The sequence below is a fragment of the Muntiacus reevesi genome, chromosome 11 (genome assembly GCF_963930625.1).
Source record: "Muntiacus reevesi chromosome 11, mMunRee1.1, whole genome shotgun sequence".
In the NCBI taxonomy this organism is placed as follows: domain Eukaryota; kingdom Metazoa; phylum Chordata; class Mammalia; order Artiodactyla; family Cervidae; genus Muntiacus; species Muntiacus reevesi.
The window spans coordinates 25,231,204-25,256,331 of record NC_089259.1 but is presented as its reverse complement, the minus strand read 5'-3'; the positions used below and the strand labels follow the sequence as shown (position 1 = coordinate 25,256,331).

Below are 25,128 nucleotides of genomic sequence, written 5' to 3'. Positions count from 1 at the left end.
AGACATATATATTATCTCTGTTCCATCTCCCCAGCAGTAGATACTCTTTGGATGGAGTGAATAACTAATAATACAAATTCTAAGTAGAGCACAAAATGCTCTATTCAGAGCAACGTGTGTTGACCATATCCCTAAGTATTAAATATCTTTAATATAGCAGTATAATATCAGTATATTAGGAACTAGAGTTATAGGAAATCAACTGCCTGTGAATTATAAGGTAAATTTTGCTTTGTTAGATATTAGTTCAAAAAATTTTTGGCTTATTTGGAGATATTTCTATTGAAGGCAGGCAGGGCCTTTTGGCCATTTTCTTCATTTCTGCATAAGGTCTTACTTAGATCTCAGGCACTTAAGTGTACATCTGTTAAAGAACAATTTGCATTCTTAAAAGACCGTTACAACTAAAAGTTTAAACTATCTATGTGCCTACTTCCCATGAACACCATTCCTATTCATTTTGTTCATTTATAGCTCTTTGAGAACTATAAATTCCCAGCCAATGAAATCATTTGATTCCTTCCTCGGGGGAATTTTGAGTGAGGAGAAAATTGGTTCCATTTAAATCATGTGTATGGCTGGCACTCACATTGTGCTAGGCTCCACTCATTCAGCAGAGCTCTGATGTATAGAAAACGGAGCTGAAGAAAGTTAACCTGCCCTAGATGCCGAAAAACAGTGTGGCTCAAATACCAGATGACACACCGGGTCTCACTGAAGGTGCCCCCCAAAAGACCATGTGTCCACCCCTCCATACACTGTCACACTGGCCCTGTGTCCTTCATCAAGAGTAACCAGGAAGCTGGGCTTCCCTGGTGGCTCAGTGGTAAAGAATCTGCCTGCCAATGCAGGAGACACAGGTTCCACCCCTGGTCCAGGAAGAGCCCTCACTCCATGGAGCAGCTAAGCCCATGCACCACAACTACTCAAGCCTGAGTTCCCATCAAGACAAGCCATGGCAATGAGAGGCACTTGCTCCACAACTAGAGAGTAGGCTCTGTTCTCCACAACTAGAGAAAGCCCTCACACAGCAAGGAAGACCAAGCACAGCCAAAAATAAACTAATCTTTTTTTTTAAAGAGTAACCAGGAAACAGTGGGGACATCAAACAAGACTAGGGCACTGAGAGTGCCGCTCACCACCAGCATCCCACCTGCTCTGATAGCACACCCAAGAGCTGCCAGGCCCATCCTTCAGCCTCACTTTATCCTTCATCGTCTCTCGACTTCATTCCCTTTTCCTCTTCCACTCTTCATGCTCTCACACCACAGAGGACCTTCTTGTTTCACAGGAAGCCAAATCTCCTCACTCATTTATTCAACAATATCTATTGAGTACCTCATGTGTTCCAGGTTCAGTGAAGGGCTCAAAGTTAGCTCCTTGCTGCAAACAGCTCTTTACTGCGGGGAAGCCGACAGGAACCACTGACACTGATTTAAGTGCTACATTTGAGGTTTTTTCAGTATCGATGATACACAGAAAGGCATGAACAATTATGCTTTGGAGAGAGATGAGGGACCACAGAAAAATACAAATAAAGAGGTGTCAAAGCAGAGTTGAGAGGAAGGCGCATTTTATCTAGGATTGCAAGAAAGCATATAACGACTAATAAATTAATTCACACTCTGCATGACAGAATCATTTTTCTGGATGTCTCATAAAAATCTCAAACTGAGCTGACCACTCTGAAACACACACTGACCCACATTTGACCTGCTCTCCTAACTGATTTCCCCATACTAGTTTTTGGTATCATTAATGAATAGCATCAGATCTTCAAACTGAGAGGCAGCTCTGATTTCTGTGTCTCCCTTATACCCCACATCCTAAGATCTCCAGGATGAATTAATTGTACTCAAGAAATGTCGACTTGACCCATCTCCTCGTCTTCCCCATGAGAAATCCACATCAACCTTATCTTGGACTAGTTATTGTAGACTCTTTACCACAAGTCACTCCCTAACAAGGAACAGGTAACATATATATATTTTCAGCCTCCAGTTGTATTGAATGCCATCCCCCGCCCCCGTGTACACCCTGGGTAATACATGCTGTACCACCACGTGTCTGCTGATCATGGTCCTCCCTTAGTTCCTGTGTTCTCCTGTGGAGTGTGTGTGTCTGTGTATGTGTGTTCGCCTATGTGCACATAGACTTGCAGCCTGGAAACTCCTCTTTTTTGCTTTAATGCAGCCCTCCTGAGTGGACTTTTCATGTGGAAAACTCTTTTCATCACTCTAATCCACTGCTGTCTCTATAATTCTTCTACCCTTCTTACATGTATATCTTCAACAAAACATAGCACAATGAATTGTAAAGAATTATTTGAACAATCTGAACACATTAGGATACAAGCAGAAAGTAACTTGAGTATTTTTGGTCATTACTGCCTTTTAAACTTGCACTTTTGAATAGATTTTTTTTTTCTCCCCCTCTGTTCCCTTGGGTAATCTAGGAGTGACCCTATAGTTTTTATAGCATTCTCAGGTACTAACTGATGATGTAGGCTTGCAGAAACGTAAAGTGTAGACAGATCTACTATCGATCATTGATTCTGTCAGTTATTCAATAGAAAGCACAGGGAACTGAGGGTGACATTAGTGAGTTTAGTGGAAAATTCACATTTCACATGGCTAATGTGGTAGTATGCTGGGTCAAGGCCAGTTGTGCATGCCCAGTGACCACAGGTTGTCTCTTTATTTTGCAGGGATTGGCAGGGAGGTGGTCTTCAGAAAATCTCTCTACTTGTCCTCTGCCACCTGGGCCATGTTACTGTCATCTCCTGAACAAGTTAACTTCTCCCAGCTGGCCATGAATGATCCCTTCACCTCAGCTTCTGGCCATCCACCCAGTGGGGTACTTTTCTGATGGTCATCTTGCCTCAAAGATATTCAATTCCACAGGAGTTTTTTTCAAAACAAACATAATTTAATTTTATTTAAAAAAATTTTCATTCTTTTGACCATGCCACGGGGCATGGTTCCCTAACTAGGGGCCAAACCTGTACCCCCTGCATTGGGAGCATGGAGTCTTCACCACTGAACCTCCACGGACGTCCCCAACTTTTTTTTATAGGTTGCAAAATATGTTTTTTTTAATTAATTAATTAATTTTAATTGGAGGCTAATTACCTTACAATATTGTGGTTGTTTTTGCCACACATTTGACATGAATCAGTCACGGTGTACATGTGTCCCCATCCTGAACCTCCCTCCCATCCCACATCCCTCCCCATCCCATCGCTCTGAGTTGTCCCAGTGCACCAGCTTTGAGTGCCCTGTTTCATGCATCAAACTTGGACTGGTGATTTGTTTCACATATGGTAATATACATGTTTCAATGCTATTCTCTCAAAACATCCCACACTCACCTTCTCCCACAGAGTCCAAAAGTCTGTTTATATCTATGTCTCTTGCTGTCTTGCATATAGGATTGTCATTACCATCTTTCTAAATTCCATATATATGCATTGATATACTGTATTGGTGTTTTTATTTCTGACTTACTTCACTCTGTATAATAGGCTCCAGTTTCATCCACCTCATTAGAACTGATTCAAATGCATTCTTTTTAATGGCTGAGTAATAGTCCATTGTGTATATGTTCAGTTCAGTTCAGTTCAGTCACTCAGTCGTGTATGACTCTTTGCAGCCCCATGAACCGCAGCATGCCAGGCCTCCCTGTCCATCACCAACTCCCGGAGTCCACCCAAACCCATGTCCATTGTGTCGGTGATACCATCCAACCATCTCATCCTCTGTCGTCCCCTTCTCCTCCTGTCCTCAATCCCTCCCAGCATCACGGTCTTTCGAATGAGTCAGCTCTCCACATCAGGTGGCCCAAGTATTGGAGTCTCAGCTTCAACACCAGTCCCTCCAAAGAACACCCAGGACTGATCTCCTTTAGGATGGACTGGTTGGATCTCCTTGCAATCCAAGGGACTCTCAAGAGTCTTCTCCGACACCACAGTTCAAAAGCATCAATTCTTCGGTGCTCAGCTTTCATTATAGTCCAACTCTCACATCCATACATGACTACTGGAAAACCATAGCCTTGACTAGATGGACCTTTGTTGGCAAAGTAATGTCTCTGCTTTTTAATATGCTGTCTAGGTTGGTCTTATGTACCACAACTTTATTATCCATTCGTCTCCCAATGGACATCTAGGTTGCTTCCGTGTCCTAGCTATTGTAAACAGTGCTGTGATGAACATTGGGGTACACGTACTCTTTCAATTCTGGTTTCCTCAGTGTGTATGCCCAGCAGTGGGATTGCTGGGTTGTATGATTTTAGAATATTTTTAGATTTACAGAAAAGTTATCAAGATAATAAGAGAGCTCCCATGTACCTCACACCTAGTTGCCCTTATTGTTAGCCTCTTATATCAGCGTGGTACATTTGACACAACTAATGATCTAATATTTATACTTTATTATTAACTGGTGTCTATACTTTATTCGGAACTTCCCTGGTGGCTCAGATGGTAAAGCGTCTGCCCGTAAGGCAGAAGACCAGGGTTCAGTCCCTGGGTCAGGAAGATCCCCTGGAGAATAAAATGGCAACCCACCCCAGTACTCTTGCCTGGAAAATCCCACGGACAGAGGAGCCTGGTAGGCTACAGTACATGGGGTTGCAAAGAGTCAGACACAACTGAGCGACTTCACTTTCACTTTCATACTTTATTCAGTTCATTATTTGGTGGGGAGGGTGCTTCCCAAGTGGTGCAGTGGTAAAGAATCCATCTGCCAATGTCTGGCCTCGTGTCACCTCAGGACTCCTTTAGCTGTGAAAGGCTCTCAAACTTGGTTTTGATGAGCTTGCTAGTTTTAAGGTGTACTAATCAGGTTATCTGGTAGAATGTCCCTAATTGAGAACATTTCATATTACACTAAAGTTATACACTAGGTTTTAAGGAAGAAGACCACACATGTAAACTGCTGTTCTCATCACATTGTATCAAGCGTACTTACTATCTGCATTAATTTTTACTGTTGATATTGACCTTGACCAACTGGCTGAGGTAGTGTTTGTTCAGTTTCTCCACTGGAAAGTTACTCTTTGTATTTCCCTCTTTCAACACTGTACCCTTTCGAAGGAAGTCACTATGTTAAGCTCACATAGTGGGAAGTTTTGCTCTACCACTTTGAAGACAGAGTAGCTACAGAAATTATTTTTCACACACTTAGCTTCTTCTGCATAGGTGGCCTGCCACTTACTGTTCTCTGAATTTGAGGCATTTGCCCCCCAAACTCTAGGGGGGAGTTGTGTTTATTTTCCTGTTACACCATCATAGTTCCATGATTCTGCAAGCATTGGCCTGGACCAGCAGCATCAGCATCACTTGAGAATTTATTGTAAATGCAACTTCTCAGCCTCACCCCAAACCCACTGAATCAGAGATTCTGGGGCTGGGTCCCAGCAGTCTGCATTTTATGAAGTCCAACCACTGTTTCTGATGCAAGCTAACGTATAAGCACCACAGTGGTTAACAGTTTGTGTGTACTCTACCCTGAACTTGACTCTAAGCTCTTGTGAACCTATCAGCTAGCCTAGCACATAACTTAATACAGGGCAGGAGCTCAAAAATGAGCTGCAATTTTATTCTAGATTATTTTCTACCATTGAAATTGCACTGTTTTATTTTTCCTGCTATTGGGCCCTGAGTGCTTCCTCGTCTTTTATGAGTTCCTTCGATTCTGCCCATACCTTTTATTCAAATCTCTTTAGTTAAAACTTCTTGAGTATGCCATCTACTTCCTATAAAACCCTGATGGATACAATGGCCTCAGAGTTTATTCATTTCTGTCAAGGATCGCAAATGGAACACTTTTTCCAAAGAAGAAATAGCTAATGATGTGTTTTTAGGCTTTCCTTATTTGAGAGTGAAGAACCCCCCTACACTGTTCTGAAGAAATAGCTGGATTGAGCTTCTGTGTTCTGTGTGCCAGACTTATGCCCAGTCCATTGTACATTATACATTTAATTCTCAGAATAATAATCATGAGGTTTTATTATTTCAATTTTACTGGAAATCAAAGGTCAAACCAGTTGTGACTTGCATCATATTATAAAGCTAGAAAAAATGAGACCAGAATTGTAACATCTGTCTGATGACAAAACGGATGTCCTTAAGGCCCCTGTAGGCCCCAAGCATTGTCCCTTTGCACAGGGGACACTGCAGCTACTATACCAGGAAGGGGCTTCTGATCAGGCCAGTCGGGGCAGAGGAAGGAACACTGGAGACAGCTGCACCTCAGTTTCTGCTTCCCAGACAAGAACAGAGAACTTCAGCAGGGGCCTGACAGCATTACAGGGAAGAACCAGATCAGGAGAGAGATTAGAAGTCAGAGTTAAGGGCAAGAGTATCACAGAAATGTGTAGGATTAGGCTGGAAAGTCAGAAGAAAGTTGCACGGTAGTTACAGATACAGAAAGAGAAAAATAGACTATATTGCAACTCAATTTCAACAAAAGAGGCAGTTAAGAGAGACAAATTATAAGGATGGTGCTGTGCTGTGCTTAGTCAGGTCCCACTCTTTGTGACCCCATGGACTGCAGCCCACCAGGCTCCTCTGTCCATGGGGTTCTCTAGGCAAGAATACTGGAGTGGGTTGCCATGCCCTCCTCCAGGGGATCTTCCCAACCCAGGGATCAAACCCAGGTCTCTCCCACTGCAGGTGGATTCTTTACCATCTGAGCTACGAGAGAAGCCCGAAAATACTGGAGTGGGTAGCCTATCACTTCTCCAGGGTATCTTCCTGACACAGGAATCGAACCAGGGTTTCCTGCATTTCAGCTGGATTCTTTACCAGCCGAGCTACCAAGGAAGACCCATAAGGGAGGTACCAGTTAGCATTTGGAGGGAGAATGAGATTAAACTATTTTGTCAACTTTTTTTTGTTTTAGCTGCACCTCACAGCATGTGGGATCTTACTTCCCTGACCAGGGACTGAACCCACGTCCCCTGCATTGGAAGTGCAGAGTCTTAACCACTGGACCACCAGGGAAGTTCCCTGTCAATGCTCATCGCTGGGGCTTATTCCCCTGGCCTAGTTGCCCCTGGGAAGAGGCTGGCAGTCACTAGAACATGCCAAGACAGAGCATACAGGGAAGCAATGCCAGATGGGGGAGGGAGGACTTTACCCTTTATCACACTAACTAATGGCTCTTCTCCTCCTGAGTACAAACAGCACCCGCCACCCAACCCCCCCAAAAGCGAACAGTGGATCTTAACTCAGTCTCCACTGAGCACAGCAAGACTTTGCCTTCCATAAATAGTCTTTTTAAGAACCTGCCTTGAAAATTACCTTTTAGTGAGTGGATCATATAGTCATAAATAAATAAATGCCTGTTGAATAGGAGCGAATGGGAATCATAGCTAGATTGGAATGTCACCTTCTTGATTACAGGGCTCTGAATTGTGACACTTCATCCAGACTCTGTGATTTGTGCTGGGGAGGCCGCGGTGAAAAAGCCCTCGTGGAGCTTATCGCATTGCAGCAGGAGGGTCAGACAAGAGAGAAGTAAACTGCCGTATCACGAGAGATGCCATAAAGGAAATAAACAAGATAGGATGGGGGATAGTGGAGTAGCCAAAGACCTCAGAGGAAGAAATACTCAGGCAAAGACTTGGAGGGCTTAAAAAAAACTCACACACAAAGACTGCCCATTCAAAACACACAGGCAGAGGTTTTCAGGTGGAGAGAGGAGTGAGTGCTAAAGTCTGGATTTGGGAAGGCTCTGGTGGGAGAGGGAAGGAGATGACACTGGAAAGAAGGGTCAACTGGAGACCACACGTGAGCCCTGAGGATTAGGAGAATATGTTGCCTCACCAATTTAGGGACAACACCCCTGATCAGCTCGGAAGAATGAAAACAATGCCCCTTTCTCTAGGCAACAGATTTCTCCTAAAAGAAAAGGGGGAAATGAGAGGGTAACAGGCAGGAAGGCTGCTGCTACTGCTAAGTCACTTCAGTTGTGTCCGACTCTGTGTGACCCCATCCCTGGGATTCTCCAGGCAAGAACACTGGAGTGGGTTGCCATTTCCTTCTCCAATGAATGAAAGTGAAAAGTGAAAGTGAAGTCGCTCAGTTCTGTCCGACACTTGGCGACCCCATGGACTGCAGCCTACCAGGCTCCTCCGTCCATGGGATTTAGGGGTCACCAAATGGAGGAAATAGGCTGCAAGTGTCAGACATTTTTTATCTCTCTCACAAGTGGCAGGAGGAAACAAACTACAAGCGTCCGATTTTTGGCTTCCCTGGTGGCTCAGTTGGTAAAGAATCTGCCTGCAAAGCGGGAAACCTGGGTTTGATCCCTGGGTTGGGAAGATCCCCTGGAGAAGGGAAAGGCTACCCACTCCAGTGTTCTGGCCTGGAGAATTCCATGGACTGGGGTCACAGTCAGACACAACTGAGAAACTTTAAATGTAAATGCAATGTGAGCCCTGGAAGAGCTGGTGGCCTCCCAGCCGTGATTCTAAGGTGCCATCTGGCCCTGGATCTCAGAAGGTGGACGCACTTCCTTTCTTTGCTGCGGATCAGGTCCCGTTCCTGGCAGGCTGTCAGGAGAGCTCTCACTTGGCAGGTATGGGCTCCCTTGATTTCCTAAATGCACAGCCTGTAGTCAAGAATTTCCAAATGTGATTAAAATGAAACTGCCATGGAAATCAGGTCTGGCGGCCCATCTCTCTAGTACTCAGAAGGAAGAGTGCCTCCCAGACCTGGCAGGCGACCTCAGTGACATGGTTTGGAATAGATTTAGGAAGGGCTGCCAGGTAGACAAGAGATTTCAATAACTAGGCAGCCAAATTAGTCATTAGAAGGACTGGGTACCAGGGACGCACCAGGGAAAACCTCCTGACCTCTCAATAGTCGAAGTCATCGAGATAAATGAGCTCTGAAAACAGTGTTTCATTTGAGAAGGAGGACGTACTTTATGATTAACTCCAGATGACCACAGTTTCCGGAGGCTGACCAAACCCTGTTCCTGGAAATCAGAAAATGATAACTTTGCAATAGCTTCTTTGGCCAGTTCAGTCCTTGAACAGTTCAAAAGAGGGAAAAATTGGCCTAAAATGTCCTATATAAGCAGAGAAGCAGAGATAAAATTCATTTTCCTGGCTAGATTCAGTTTGGATCCAAGGCCAGCAGACCAAATTACTACATACAGTTTCCTCTCTCAGTGGTTAGTCGTCCCATGGAAGAGATGGTTCCAGAAGGATAAACAAAGGTAATGCTTTAAGCAAACGGACCGTACCTGCTTGTGAGCATAATGATGGTCTGCAGCCAACACGACCACAGCCCACTTCCTCTGTGGCTGGTCTTAATTGAAACTGACGGAGCTGTGGAGCTAGCTGGGTTTTGCATAAATCATCATTGGTAATACACTTTCAAGGGTAATCACAACATTAATATACCAAGCAGGAAGTGAAATAATTAAAATTTATCACAGTACGGTATTGAAGTTTCCAAAATTAATCTGAAGCACCTTTCCTCAGTACAAATGAGCAATTGCTTCAGTCCATAGAAAGGGACATTCAAAGAAGTACTACATAGGCCATCAGCAACAAAAGAAATTCTACTCTTCTTCCTACATTGTAAATTGTCTGCTTATATTTTAATGCTTTTTCCATTCTTCTCTAGTGGTGCAAGTTTTTTTTTTTTTATTTGTTTTACCTGCCTTTAAGCTAAATACATGTCATAAAGCCATGTAGAATTAAAATCTTGCAAATCTGGGAGCATTAAGAGAGAAAAATTGTTCCCTTATGACCCTTAGGAAGACAATTCCAGCCCAGAGAGTGAACAAGCATATGTACCTAGGGTGATAAGCATCTCATTTCAATATATCTGCATAGAAGGTAATAAAGTACCCAGGCTGGGTCCCCTAGTGAGTCACAGGGGTAAGACAGCGGCACTAAATGGTTCACTGCTTCTGATGGAGTGTCTTTAATGCTGGATGCTTTGAAAGATAATAAGCAAAAAGCTCCCTGTTGTCCTATGTAATCTCAAAGGCAGACAGCTTGACAACAGCAATATTTTGCAGAGAACCACATCCCAGTGTTCCAAGACTGGGAACACCTTGACCTAGAAGCACAAAAATATTAATTGGTCTTTGAGTAGGGGCTCCCTCCAATGGGCAAGACTCCTGGTACCCAGGCAGCATCCCAGCTAAAAGTCAACACTCCCTGAACTGTACAGCAGGTAAAGCCTGTACTCTGTCGGGAGTAACTTACCTTTTAACTCACACTGGTGTTACTTCCTTTCTCCTCAATATCACACCTTCCATAAGGACTTAGAGGTCTCTGAGTGCCTGGAGAAAAAAGTGGTAATGAGTTCACATCACCCTTGTAAGAATTACTTGAACAGGCAATTTCATCTAGATGTTAGTGATGAGAGCAGACACACAAAAGAATGTTCAGCTATGGAATCTCAGACCCTGGGGAAGGCGAATTAGCAGCAAGATATGGGGTAGGGTCCCCATGCATCTTACAATGCATTGTTCAAATCATACTCCCCACGCTGCCTGTGTTTAGAGTCAATTCTTAGGACTTATCATTTGAAATGGACACTGCCATTTCCTACATTGAAAAGATCTTCTAGTGGGGTTGGTCACCCTCAAGTGATGGGAAGTGGGAGAATCAATGTAGAGTAAGGAGAGTCGTCGGTTAATGTTAGGTTTCTTCATTGTTCACCTGAAACCATCACAGCATCGTTAATCAGATATACTCCAGTACAAAATGTCTTTGGTGTTAAAAAATAAAATTTTATAAATTAAATAAGTTTTTTAAAAAAGGTTTCTGAGGGTCAACCAGCCAATGAGAATGCCCAGCAGACCATGACCAGAAAAATGACTTCCTTTGGAAAATACTAAAAGCCTTCACCATATTATCTTGTGCCCTTTTGAAGGAAATTTTACTCTTGTATGTTCTTCCTGTTAATACCAGAGAGCTCAGATGCAAACAAGTCCCATGGAAATTCTACAGGCAGAACCTAAGCACAAATGGGTACTCATGTCCTTGACCAAAACTTCAGGGTCTTCAAATGTTTCTCATCTGGCAGATATCCAAAAGCTTGCGCTACTGTTAAATCTCCTGTCTCAACTTCCTTGATGCTCAACTTGCTTGATGACAAAGTCATCAAAATTTAACTTGATCATGCATCAAGCAACTTTCTCTCAATTTCAAGGGAGAGAAAAATTTAGTTGATACAGATGCCTTCAGTTCACATCAAGTCAAGATATGTTGAATGAAGGCCTATTATGGGAGGAAAGGCAAAGTGGGAAGCAGAGGAAAGAGGAGGAGGAGGAGAAGCAGCAGAGGCACAAGCTGAAGAAGGAGGAGAGAGAGGAAGGGCAGGAGCAGATGGAAGCAGAGCAGAAGCAGAGAGAGAGTTGGGCAGGGGAGAAGGAGGTGAAGTCAAGTGGAAACTGCCCTCAGCTTCACTGAGCATCATTGCTGCAAACATTTTCCCCGTCATCCTCAGATGCTGGCCTGTCACTGCCCACCCTCCAGTTGTGTGGTGATGACCCCTAGTCACACTTACTCATACATAGGAGCTCCCATATTTCCATGACATTCACCATTTGGTTCCAATGTAGCCAACTGTCAGCGTCACTTTGAAGAAGAGTCTAGTTCCTTCCTCCAGGAAGTGCAAAGTGTCCTGTAACATGTATAAACGGCTGTGGTGGTACAGCAACAGGCATTTGCTTCCAGATTTTATTTTACTTTTGATCAAGTTGAATTTCGATAACTTTGTCATCAAGCATAATTAACAAAAATAATGTAATTATGGAGTACATAGCACAGGTGAAACTTAATTATTTGGACTCCCAGGAAATGAGCTCTTACCAGCAAAGTAGCAACTTGAAGGAGGACCAGGAAACCGGGTGTCATCCTCTCTGATTTAGCGGTGATGCCATCTGTACTGGGCTGAGTCCAAGCAAGCAGGCAGCCAGCCAGGAGGCTAAATGCAGGAGCAGTGGGTCACAACCCCAGGGAACATCTGGTCCCTTGAGTAGCCAAGGCAATTCCATAAATGGTGAGAGCCAGTGGGCCTTCAGAGAAAACATAAAAAATGAAAAGTTTAACATTTTTCTCCTGCCAGCTATCCTACCCTACTTTGACTTTCTTTCACAAGAAAATACAAAGCAGAGCATATAATAAAATAGTTGATATAGACTGTGTCCCCCCAAATTCATGTGTTCAAACCTTACACCCAGTGTTATGATATTTGGAGGTGGGGCTTTGGGGTGTCGAAGAACAGAGCCTCCAGGAGTGGGGTTAGTGCTCTTATACAAGAGACCCTAAAAAGCACCTTTACCTCTTCCTCCAGGTGAAAACTGTCATATGAGAACCATGAAGCTGGTGCTCACCACACACTATACCTGCCAGCACCTTGAATTTGGACCTTCCTGCCTCTCTAACTGTGAGAAATAATACCATAATCGCACAGTCTGTGTTATTTTGTTACAGCAACCCAAACAGACGTAGACAGTGGTAATTAGGGAAAAAGTTTTCCGGTAACCAGTGTGTAATTTGAGAACAGAACCAGCAGAATGCACAGCACCAAGTTGTGTTCAATTTAATACGTGCGTTTACCCATTAGTTCTGCCCCAACTTGGGGCTGGACTTGGGACACATTCCTACCAAGAGCAGACCCAGGGATCACAGAGAGTTCTGAGTTTTCCCGCCCTTCAAACCAGGGGATTTTAGAAGCTGGTTCAGAGACCGAATCTTCAGAGGATAGTCCCAAAGTTGGCAGCTGGACAGCGACGAGAAGTGGGAGATCCTGGCTTATGTCTGCCATCAGATAAAATTAACATTTGTTCACTATGGAAAGCATTACGGAGGTCCCTTAAAAAACTAGAAACAGAGTTACCTGTATGATCTTGCAATCCCATTCCTGGGCATATAGCCAAAGAAAACTCTAATTTGAAAAGATACATGCACCCCAGTGTTTGCAGCAGCACTGTTTACAATAGCCAGGGCATGGAAGCACCTGAAACTGTCCACTGACCCACTGACAGATGAATAACGAAGGCGCGGTGTATGTGTGTGTACATATACAAACATAATACACACACACATTACAGAATGGAATGTTACTCAGCCACAAAAAAGAATGAAATAATACCATTGATAGCAACAAGTATGGACCTAGAGATTATCATGCTAAGTGAAGTAAGCCAAACAGAGAAAGACAAATATCATATGATATCACTTACATGCGGAGTCTAAAAAATGGTATAAGTGAACTTGTTTACAAAACAGATATAGACTCACAGACATAGAAAACAAACTTAGAGTTACCAAAGGGGAATGGAAGAGGGATAAGTTAGGAGTTTGGGAGCAACATATACATGCCACTGTATATAATAAGATAATGAACAAGGCCAACTGTATAGCACAGAGAGTTGTATTCAATATCATGTAATAGCCTACAGTGGAAAATAATTTGAAACAGGAATATATATATATATATATATGTATATATGTATGTATATATATGTATATCTCCATATATGTATGTATAAATGAATCACTTTGTTGCATACCTGAAATAGAACATTTTAAATTATACCCCAATTTAAAAGTTTAAAAATAGTTTAAAAAATAACATTTGTGCCAAAATTTCAAGTAATAACTCACTTCAGTTTGTGCATTCAGCAGAAGTACAAGGGATAGGGAAAAAGAATAAGCAAAGTGCCAGGTATCTTTGGAGCAGTCATTGAAGTCTCCTCATGCAGGATGCAAATGAGTTTTTCTTTGGGTTTTGATCTTAGTTTCACCTCAAAAGGAAAATGCCTTTTTATTTGGCTTGTTTGCAATTTTTTAAAACTTATTTTGTAAATATTTCATAATATTTAAAACAGTATATAATGAGGACTGCATGCTCTTGCAGCAGAAAATAATTAATAATACTTGGCACTTAATGGCACTTTTCATCATTAAATTGCTTTGTAGACATTAATTAAGGAAAAGATACTTCATCTTTTTAAAGTTGCTTTTAGGCTCCTGTCAGTGAATTTCATGAATGTCGGTTCAAACAGGAAGTGAAATATGTAGAACCCAAAATACAAATCTGCCAAAGTTTTTCTTGAAAGGTAAAAATAAACCTTTGTATGTTTTCCATTATACTTTTCCCTTTGAATAAGTTTAGAAACAAGTTTTATTCATGGCTCTATATTAAAATTGGGTTTTCTTTGGTTATAACTACTGTGATATCATATTAAATACTTCATTTCGATTATTCAAATGTAAAAGCTTCATAAATAAAGGCACCAGAACTACTCATGTTTCAGGAGAAACATTTGTTCAGTTGGCAAAGGCAGAGTAGGTCCCTTCTTTTCCTTCCAGGAAAGCAGAGGTTGGTTTAGCAAGAGAGATGATCCTTTTAGTCATTCTCCCTCCCTCCCTCTACAGGGACAAACACGCTCATCTCCAGGGTGAAACTCACGGCTTGTTTCAATTATCCTTCCAGAACTCTTTCTCTCCATCTGTTTCCAATGTCTAGAATTTTTAAGATAATCCTTTTATCATATAATTTGATGCAATAAACATTGCCTCCTACTTCTCATACAAAATAGTTGCCTGCAGGTCAGAATCCTCAGCATTTCTCTTCATTTCCATCCTCACCTGCATTTACCTCTTTCACTTCTGTCTTGGAGACTAGCTCCTATCTCAGTCAAGCTCATTTCTCCATCAACACTTAGCATTTCCCTTAGATTCCTCCAGCAGTCAACTCCTTCTTTATAGAGGTTTGTCATTAACATCTATCTTCCTTCTGATTCCTTGCAGCAATTCTTTACATGCAAACCACATCTGTTGAAAACATGCCTTCTAGGTACTATCTTGTTCTCTCTTCCTGTTGGGCTTCCCACTAGAGTAGCCTTCCATATGAGCAGCCTACATCATCATCTCCATTTCCTCGCTCCTATTTATTCTTAAAATACACCACCTGCTTTCTGCTCTCACAACTCCATGTTGGCACCCCGTGAGGCACACCAGCCACCACCTACCAGCCAACTCCAGGAGGTACTTTCCACCCATTATCTCCTGTCTGGGCTCCTTCAATGTCGTTCTCTCCTGGTTCACCACATACAAGCTCAGTGCTCCTTTTCAGTCTTTTTCAGGTTCCATTTTCCCTGAATGTTTGTGTTTCCAGGAATTCTGCCCTATGAATTCTAATCACTGTCTTCATCCTCTCTGAGGGACTCTATCAATCCTAGGCCACGCCTGCATGCCTGCAAAACATCCGGCATGTTTTGCCCCGTTCTGCTCTGTTTTCCCATTTCTTGTTTCCTCTGCCTGGGGTGTCATTCATTCTTGATGAGTCTAAAGAACTGCTTACCAAGACCCAATTCAAACAGAATTCTCCAATGTCCGTTCTTTCTTCTCTCCAACCCCCACCTCCCCCAACCCTGATAGAGTTCGTTGTCTCTCTCCAGCACTCCCATGGCATCTTACATGTATTTGTGTATATGTGAATGGATGTGTGTTTATATATGTCTGTGTGTGTGCGTGTATGTGTGTGTTGCTTAAGTTATGTGTGACTCTTTGTGACTATAGCCCACCAGGCTCCTCTGTCCATGGGATTCTCCAGACAAGAATACTGGAGTGGGTTGCCAAGCCCTCCTCCAGGAGACCTTCCTGACCCATGGATCAAACCTACACCTCTTATGTCTCTTGCATTGGCAGGCGGGTCGTTTACCACTAGCACCACCTGGGAAGACCTCTGTGTGTGTGTGTGTGTGTGTGTATGTATTACATATAACACCACAAGATTTGTCAAGGAAAGGGATTCCAGCTTAACTATCTTTGAATTCTCAGCACATAGAATAGCTGCCATAAGTCATATTAAGATGACTGTTTCATATTAGAGGACAGGAGAGAATAATAATGTGGATTTGGTTCAAGGTTACTTTTTCTTTGTTTTACACCCAAAGCAGCTAGTGAATATGGCAAAGGTTATAAATCAGATAAGGACAGTGGAGCTGAATGTAGTTCCCATAGTTTCTCTTTGTATCTCACAGAGATGTGGCCAGTTTTTAACTTTGCAACTCAGTTAAGTAACATACAGCTTAATAGCCAGGATCCTAGCAGCAGACTGCTTGTTGTGCCAAAACTGGGTCAAACTTTGTCTGTACTTGTACTTTAGGGCCTAGGAATTTTCATATATGTCTTTTTATCAGTTTTTCATGGTCAGGTCCACAGGATTTTCATAAATATTGAATTATTAGTTAGCAGGTGAATAAATGACCACTTGGCTAAAGTAACAGGCTGACTTGTAATCCATTGCCCAGACACCCATTGAAGGAGAGGGTAACTCAGACACCCTGAGTATGATTGGTAAAAAACTTGTCATTATGCATTACTTGAGATACGCAGTTATCTGTGACAACCCAGGGACCTGCCAAGTCCAAGAAGACTGATTGAGTTTGAGAAATGGCATTTGCTTTCTCTTTCTCTCATTGTAATTTTGATATTTCATTCTATTTTCAGACTGGTACTGTGAATGATGACTGATCATGATTCCATTAAGAAACTCCCTTGTAAAGGAATTGGGAATAGAGTGGATGAATGCATGTGTGTATGTATGCATGTAAGTTCATTCAGAGAAACTCAATATTCATTCTGTTTCAACTGAACTTGGTGACCTCATACTTCTATTTTATATAGTATCACTTTCATACACAAAATACCAGCACAGCTGCTGATAACTTCAGTAAGGATTTAATAACATGGCCAAATATCTCTAAAGATACAAAAGAAATACAGTTATCTAAATAATAAATGCTTATGAAGAGACTTCTATGTGTCAAGGACTATGAAAGGCTGGTCTATAGAGTCCAGGAACTTACAGATATGCCAATAAGGCAAAATACATAACGCACGAAATAGGGAAGAGTGTATTTAATCTTGTTTTAAATTATATGATTCAGATTAAATGCTACATAATAAGAAGGTTGTGTGAGCACACCATGGACCAGCACATTACTGGAGGAGAAGCAGACAGTTCTGGGTTTAAGTTCTGCCTCAATGAGTTAACTTTAATCTTAGGCAAGGCATATCTGATCTCTAAGTCCAAATTTCCTTAACCGTAGGAGTAATTCACCTATTCTATTAACTTGCCAATTCTGTACCCTCCAGAGTTTTCTTCCATACAGTGCTGGCATCACTCAAGAGTAGGTGAGGCAATATGAATGCAAACATATTTAATTTGTTCATGACGTGTGTGAAAGTGTTAGTCACTCAGTCGTGTCTGACTCTTTGCAAGCCCATGGACTATAAGCACACCAGGCTCCTCTGTTCATGGGTTTCTGCAGTCTAGAGTACTGGAGTAGGTAGCTATTCCCTTCTCCAGAGGATCTTCCCCAACCCTGGGATCAAACCCAAGTCTCCTACATTGCAGGCAGATTCTTTACCATCTGAGCCACCAGGGAAGCCCCTTGTCCGTGATGGCTATGATCAAATCAGAGAAAGATGCAAATCATCTCTTCCCAAGAGGTACCTGTACACTCAGTCTCAGCCCGACTCTTGTCCACAAAGCCCAAAGTCTCTCTCTTTAGGATCTGCTGCTCTATCATCCAAACTCCTCCCAAACCTGTCTCTCAACCTTCACCCTATTTTGGAGCAAGTATGGCTACACACTATTCCCCTTTGATTACTATTTCTTGTTCACTTGCAGGTATACAATTATGACCATGATGTGGAGCCAACCATGTGAAGACAGGGGGAGTGTTTCCTGGAGGAAGAAGCAATAATTTTAAAGCTCTGATGGAGAAACACGTGGGATGTGTTCAAGCGAGATAAAACAGTCCAGTATACTTGGGACAGGAGAGTGAGGGAGGCAGTGAGGGAACGTGGGGGAGGGAGCAGCAGGCAGCAGTCAGATTCAGCAGGAAACAGGGATTTCTTCTAAGAGCAACACAAAGTCATGGCAGGTTTAGGCAGTGGGGTGACTTGATTAGTTTCATGATTCATTCGTACTGTTGGGTCTTTTTGAAGGAGCGAGAGGGAAATCTTGGAACGGGTTAGAAAACTATTTCCATGATCTCAGCTGGGGGTGATGATGTTTAGCGTGAGGTTATGGCAACGGACTTTGAACAAAAAGAAGGACTCAACATATATTAAACAGAGATACTAAAAATATGTTTCCAACAAGTGTGATGCATTTAAGCAATGGAAATGCCAGTGTCCCGGGGAACTGGGCCAGAAGAGGGATGGCAGTCTGGGGAGTAAGCAGGGATCCCATCACAGACACCAAGTTAGGAAACTTGCTGTCATGTTTGGCAGAATCTGCTGTCAAATTAGACATGGGAGGCAAAGGGAAAGAGATAAAGCAAAGGGAACCCACTTCCAGGCCTGTGGCCAGAGCAACTCAAGATCTAGTTGTACCATTTATTGAGAAGAGAAGTCCTGGCAAAGAGTGTATTTGGGGAGGTGGAATCCAGAGTTCTGTTTTAGATGTGATAAGACAAGGATATGTAACAATAGTATGGTTGCTGGACCAACCAAATCGCCGAAGACGCATAAAGCACTTTATCAATGAGACTTGTACATGGTAAGAACTCAAAAAGCTTTAACTGCTACTTTCATTGTCAACATTACTATACACATAACTATCTTCATCAACTAAAAAGCTTACTAAAAGGCAGCCCCAAACTTCTATGACCTCACTTTCCATCCGTTACTGATACTAACAGTGTAGGATGCATTTTGTAGAAAATGTCAGCTGGCTTCTCTCCCTTTTGCACACACAATCAATTGTTTTGTGAATAGAGACGAAGTGGAGCAGAGGTAACCGACAAGTACAAAGTTCCTCTGCATCAGGTTTGCTTTTTTTTTTCTTTCCCCTTGAAGATTAAGGGGTTTTCACAGATGGATTACATTCTTCTCATCATTAGTTAAGCCCATCTTAGTGGAAATTCTACTTAGGAAAGTATCTGAGAAAGGCAAATCAATTTGACTACGCAGAGAGCTTCACTTCACATAAAATTAGAGTATCTGCTTGACAGGAAACAGAGGTGGAAGATCCACGTCTGCTCCCACACCCGCCCCTCGCCACTCCGGTTGATAAACCGTCACCCTCTTGACATGTCCATATGCCTAGAAAGGAGCAGCAACACAGAAAATAATTGCAACATGCAACACATAATTTTCACTTGCCCTCAGGACATAAAATGCACCAGGCCACCTTCTGTGAGTTGGCTGAGAGGGAGCAATGATTTAGATCCTCACTCTTTATTTATCAACATCCCTGGAGCAGAAAGCAAAATGAATAATCCGTGAATGGACATCATTTCCAGACAATGTGCCTCTAAAAATGAAAGCTGAAAAGGACAAACATCTGTGTTGAATGTAGTCCTGGATTTGTCTGGGCGGTGGGTTGGCAAATATGGATGTACTTGGCCATTCTTCCAAGCGCCAGGAAGGATGCATAGGCTGAGGCGGTTGGTCACTGCAATGTTCTGAACGCCAGCCTAGGTGCCGCGTGGGACAACTCAGATGCTGCTCTGGATAGCGGTCAGGGCCTGGGAGTTCCAGATGAATTTCTCAGGCTGAGTCTGATTCATCCAAAATCTTAGGTCTTCATATGGTTCACACTGGTTGATTGTTTGTCTGCCCTGCAAGAGGCTTAATTTATCATTTTTAATTGACAAGGAAATGCTGAATTCAATCAAAGGCAGATGTAAGAAGGGCTGGGAGTCATTGAAAATGCTACTGGGGAAAGGTTTGCGCCCCGAAATGGTATTTGGCTCTTAAGGAAGCACAGATGAGGCTGGCATATTTGGGAATGTTTGTTGCTTTTTGTGACTGTGCCTCATTTCCCGCATCACCTGTACATCATGTTGGTGACATTTTCTCTGGTAATTACACATTTTCTTCCAGCAGCAGAGGGAATGTTCTGTGGAAAGCACAGGACTGTCAGCCCATGAGCTAGTGCTTTTCAGGAAGCTTAAACGAGGACCCCTAGGGTCCAGATGTGTTCTTCTTCAGAGAATAATGCATAGCCCAAGCAGAAGAGCCCATAAATGGAATCTTGAAAAATCTAAAGCAGAAGTACTGAGTGTTTAAGACAGATGTCAAAGCAGCCGCCCCCAAAAGAAAACAGGTTGCAATCCATCTACAATGCTCCGCACATCGCGGCCACAATAGGATCATAAGGGGGCAGGGATTCTCATATTTGATACATATGATCTGAATATGCACTTGAGAACAGACTCCAAGATGTAGGGTTGGGTACAGTGAGACAAGGTGGAGTGTAATCACAGAAAGCACCTTGAGAAATCATTGTCCCTCTCTTTTCTTTTTTTTTAATTAGAAGAAAAGTTATGCATATTAAATAAGTGTCAACCTGGGTCAAGTCTTCTTTCAGGGAGCTAACTAAGCCAAACCTCTTAATTATGATCACAGCAGTCCTGTGTGATGAAATCTCCATAAGGCCTGCTTGTGAACTGTTCAGTTGAGAGGACTGAATTATGTGTGTCCCAGCGTCCTGATCTCAAGGTTTATTTAAGGCTGTAAATAGTTTCATGCTCCTATCACTTGTAAGAAAGGTAAGAAAAAGACCAAATAGGCCTCCAGCCTTCTGGTGTGGTCCCTCCCTGAGGTTGGTAAACACGAGTCTCCTTTGGAGTTCCAAAACTTGGTGTGTGTGTGTGAGTGAGTGTGTGTGTGTGTGTGTGTGTGTGTGTGTGTGTGTGTGTGTGTTTGTGTGTGTGTGTGTGTGGCCACACTGCATAGCTTTCACGAACTTAGTTCCCCAACCAGGTATTGAACACGGGCCTCTACCAGTGAAAGCGTGGAGTCGTAACCACTGGACCACCAGGGAATTCCTGTGTTCCAAAACTTTATGTCGGATCCTTCGTTTCAGCAACATGCCATCTGTGACAGCAAATGGCACCAGGAACAAAACAAGAGGGAGATCTCCCTGGCCAATAGTGGTCCCTCTTCATTCAGGACCTGGGTCCGTGGAAAGAAATCACACAATTTCAGAATCTCCCAGATATTGAATACTGCAAATTCCTCAAAGATCTTTTAATGCACGGAACCAGTGCCAAGGTAAACAGAGGCAAAAGGGTTGCCCTCTACGGGAGCATATATTAATCTATCCCCGTGGGCTCTGCTCACATAAACGACAGCCCAGTGAGAGTCCCATGTTAACTCTACCTGAGGGGAACAGGGAGGTGGGGCCCTGGGCCCCTCCCCTGGGCACCAGCACCACCAATGGGGATGCAGGGAGACAGGGTGTTGTCTTATAACCAGAGTCATGTGTTGTCTGCCGTGTCTTTGCTCTGTCCTTTTTTATTAACCCCAAAGGTCCTGTCAAATGCTCTTGGTAGAAGAGGGATTACCCAACTAGAGCTGACACGCTCAGCTCCAGAGCCCAAGGGACTTTGACAGATTTCTCCAGCCCATCTGTCTGGTTTTAGGGAGGGCTTGGGATGTCACCTGCCTTGCTTCCTTAAAGCAGGTATAGTTCCAGATATGGCTGGTGGATTTCATCCCCTGCACTGTTTTCAGTGGGAAGAACCCACAAATTCTGCTCTGAGACACTAAATGTGACCAGTATCAATGCCGGTTTCAACCGGGATCCCTGTGAAATGTCCTTTCAGGGCTGGATTTGTATCTTGCCCCCAAGATGCCAAGAAACCAGTCGCAGAGGAGAACATATATATTGATTCAGTTTCTGGACATTTTTCAGGGGTGTTGTAAGAGAAACTTACAGAATTGTGTACTGAACTGAGTGGCTTTGACTTTCTCCAACTTCCTAGAATTGATGGAATGTCTCCATTTAAATCAGTTGGTATCAGCAAAGTGTGGAGTCTTAATGAAACTGTTTGAGATACTGACTTTAAATGAGTGAACTACAGTGTCACTTTCAAAAGTGAATGTTTCAAACCCATATGGCATTTGTGGCTGTTCATGGCTCTGCTGAAAATCAGACTTAAAACAGGATCACATTTGCAGACCAATAGGGGGCAGATGGGAGCCAGATGCCGGGGGAGAGACTCAACCTGCCTGCCAGCTGGAGCGGCCACAGGAGGCAAACAGCCCTGATGGAGATTCTATTCTAGGCGAGCTGACAGACCACACCAGCGAGGGGCCCCCACGCCTCACTGCATTTGCACAGATCATCAGGGTAAACCCGCAGCTCTATCAGGAGAGGGACCAGACTCTCTCTGAAAGCCTGAGGGAACACACAGCATCTTTCTTACCTGGGTCTCCACTGCAACAGCTAAGGAGAAGTGGGGAGACATGGTGATGTGGAGAGGTTATTCCAGTGAAATGGTATCATGGGCATTGCTGCAAAGCATTATTGAGGCTGTCGAAAACACAATTGTAGTCTTAGAAGGATATGGTCAGGGAGACGTTTATGCACAGACCAAGCTGCCTGGCTTGGAACCCTTCTGTAAGGAGGACTCAACTTCACAGAATACACCAGCAAGCCACGGGTCTCCTTGAGCTAAATCTCTGCTTTCCTATTCTCAACTATACAACCATGCAAAGACCTAGAAGTCAGTACCAAACCATAACATGAAGGTCCAAGGACACTCAATTCTCTTTCCTCTCCAGCCCTGATCCTACCCTAAAGGTTATTTTTCTATTCTTTGGAGTGAAAAGCATTAAACCAGGAAGCATCTACCTGCCATGCCTTACATGTTTCACTCTTGCACAGGTCAAAACCTTTGAGGAGCTAGTGAAGTATATCTGGGGGCCTGGACTCATATTAAAAGATCATGCCTACGGATGTGTGTGATGTCACACAGCAATTCTGAAAAATCTGGGTATGTAAAGAACCCCTGAGAAACGAGAACAGAACAACTTAACCCCTGTGTCCACACGTACTCACTGAGACCCTCAGACACCCGTGTGCCTCCTTGGGCCAGCTGGCCAGAGAGCAGCGGGCGGCCAGGACTGAGGGGTGTGAGGAAGTGGCCCAGAGGGCACGTGTGTCCCAGAGCAGCCTGACGCCAGGCAGTGAGGCACCTGCCCGCCTGGTTGGTTTTAACCAAGTGGAACAGGCTGTGCCCTAGGAGGCCTGGGAAAGTTCTTCCTTGAACTGGGTCAGGAAACATCGAACACAGGTGAGCTGTCTCTACAAAGTCAAATGTGATTTTACTGCACTCACTGATTACCAGTGTGATTCACTGGTCTCAGCCATTGGACATCTGTGTCCACAAAATGCAGGGCACTCAGCCAAATGTAGGAATGTTCTGATGAAGTTTGGAATTTGGGTGCAACATTTTCCATGCTCGGCTGAACTGCCGGTAGAAAGCAAGATGCTGCCTCACGAAAAGCACCCCAGAATGACTCACAGGATACATTTTCCTGGAATTGCTAGTGACTAAGCACTTTACCTTGCTTATTATCATGGCTGAAAAAATAAAAAGATGACACTGCACAAGTAGTATTAGTATCAGCACCTTCCTTTTGAATTGCTTTTTTTCTTTTATGTTAGCCCTTCCAGAGCCTCTTTTTCTACTTTCTCATTTTGCTTTTACAACTTCCTGGTGAGAGGACAAGACTAGTATTACATAATTCCCAAGAGAGGCAAATCATACATAAACAGATTAAAGGACTTGCTTTAGGATTCTATTACTCCAGGTTATGTGTGTATCAGAGAACCCTGGTCAGACACTGGGCTGATTTTAAATAAAGGGGATTATTACAAAGGCATAGGCAAGGAGGGAAACCCCTGGGGATGGCACAAGAGGCTGGGGCTGGGAAAGGCTGCTCTTACCAATCCCTTTGCCTGAGGGGCCAGAAGAAGTGGAAATCACCTAAGAGGATCCTGGAAGGAGGGTAAACTCAGCCATGGGATGTAGCCCGCCCAGAGCCAGTGGCTTAGAGGAACCCAGAGGAATAAATACCCAACCCAGTTCTCTCTGACACTCCCCACTGGTCTCCTCACCTCTCCTCCCCAAACACTGACCAAACCCATCTGAAAGACTGAAGGCAAGGAAGCCTACTAGTGGAATCCAAAGAGGGGCCTCCAGGGGGCACTTCTGGGAAGAGAGGCTCTACAAAAGATGGTCCGTAGAGTGAGCTTCAGAGAAAGCCAAGCTTCTGGTTGCTAGTTCCAAGGACCCTCAATGCTTCATCTTTCACTGTCATTTCCCAGATAAGTAAGGACAGGCATATTATCCCCATGGTTATAACCACCCTTGCTAGTGACTGACTATATTCCCAGGTGTCAGCCTAACAAGGATGGGCTTCTGCTTTCAATCAAGTGCGACTCAGAAAGCTCACTTCATCCCATAGTGAACTATGCACCGGGTACGTTCTCATGAGAGACATATCAACTAACACAGTGCTGCCCTTCTAACTGTTCTCCAGAGCACGTTTTTATGTGTGGCCTCATCCCTCACACACACACACACAGGCACATGCACTCAACAGTTCACATCAGAAGACAAGAACAAAGCACAGCTTGTGTTTCTGGCTCAGATGCCACAAAGTTAACTTTAGCTGGAAAACTCCTTGACAGACTTCCAGGAAAATACCACCCTAAACAGTAGAGCTCCTGTTAACATCTGCCCATCTGCCTGCTGTTTGCTCAGTGACACCCAATTGCCAATCTCTTAAGTCCAGATTCTCAAACTTCCTCTGAAATTAGTCACCTCAATAAGGCTCATGATGACATAAAAGCAGCTGTTACTGAAAGGAACTGTGGCGTGGTGATGGTAGTTGGGGAACAAGTCAATGGAAGCATGAATGGATGGATGGATGGGTGGGCAGGTGGTGGACGAATGGTGTTAACTGTAAGATGAAAGAATTAATGAGGGGGTGATTTACCTAGCTCTCCTCTCACTATTCTTTTTTTTTTTAACATAACTTTATTTATTTATTTTTGGCAGTGCTTGGTCTTTGTTGCTGAGGGGGCTACTCTCTAGTTGCAGTGTGTGGGCTTCTCTTGTTGTGAAGCACAGGCTCTAGGGCACACAGGCTTCAGTAATTACAGCACATGGGCTCAGCATGACTTTGGAGCACAGGCTCAATAGTTTTGATGTATCAGCTTAGTTGCTCCATGGCATATGGGATCTTCCCAGATGAAGGACTGAACCTGTGTCTCCTGCATTGGCATTCTTTACCACTGAGCCACCAAGGAAGCCCTCGCCTCAC

At 43.5% G+C, this 25,128-nt stretch overlaps 1 long non-coding RNA gene across 1 annotated transcript in view; it reads right to left on the bottom strand.

Annotated features, from left to right (window-relative positions):
• The window catches only part of LOC136144066 (uncharacterized), a 30,337-nt gene extending 18,678 nt beyond the window's left edge, over nucleotides 1-11,659 (bottom strand). Inside the window, exons 1-2 of the long non-coding RNA XR_010658471.1 lie at nucleotides 11,543-11,659; nucleotides 10,234-10,310 (exon numbers count right to left, since the gene is read on the bottom strand). This is a non-coding gene — a long non-coding RNA (uncharacterized lncRNA). The remainder of the gene's footprint in view (nucleotides 1-10,233; nucleotides 10,311-11,542) is intronic.
• Between the last annotated feature and the right edge of the window lie 13,469 nt (nucleotides 11,660-25,128).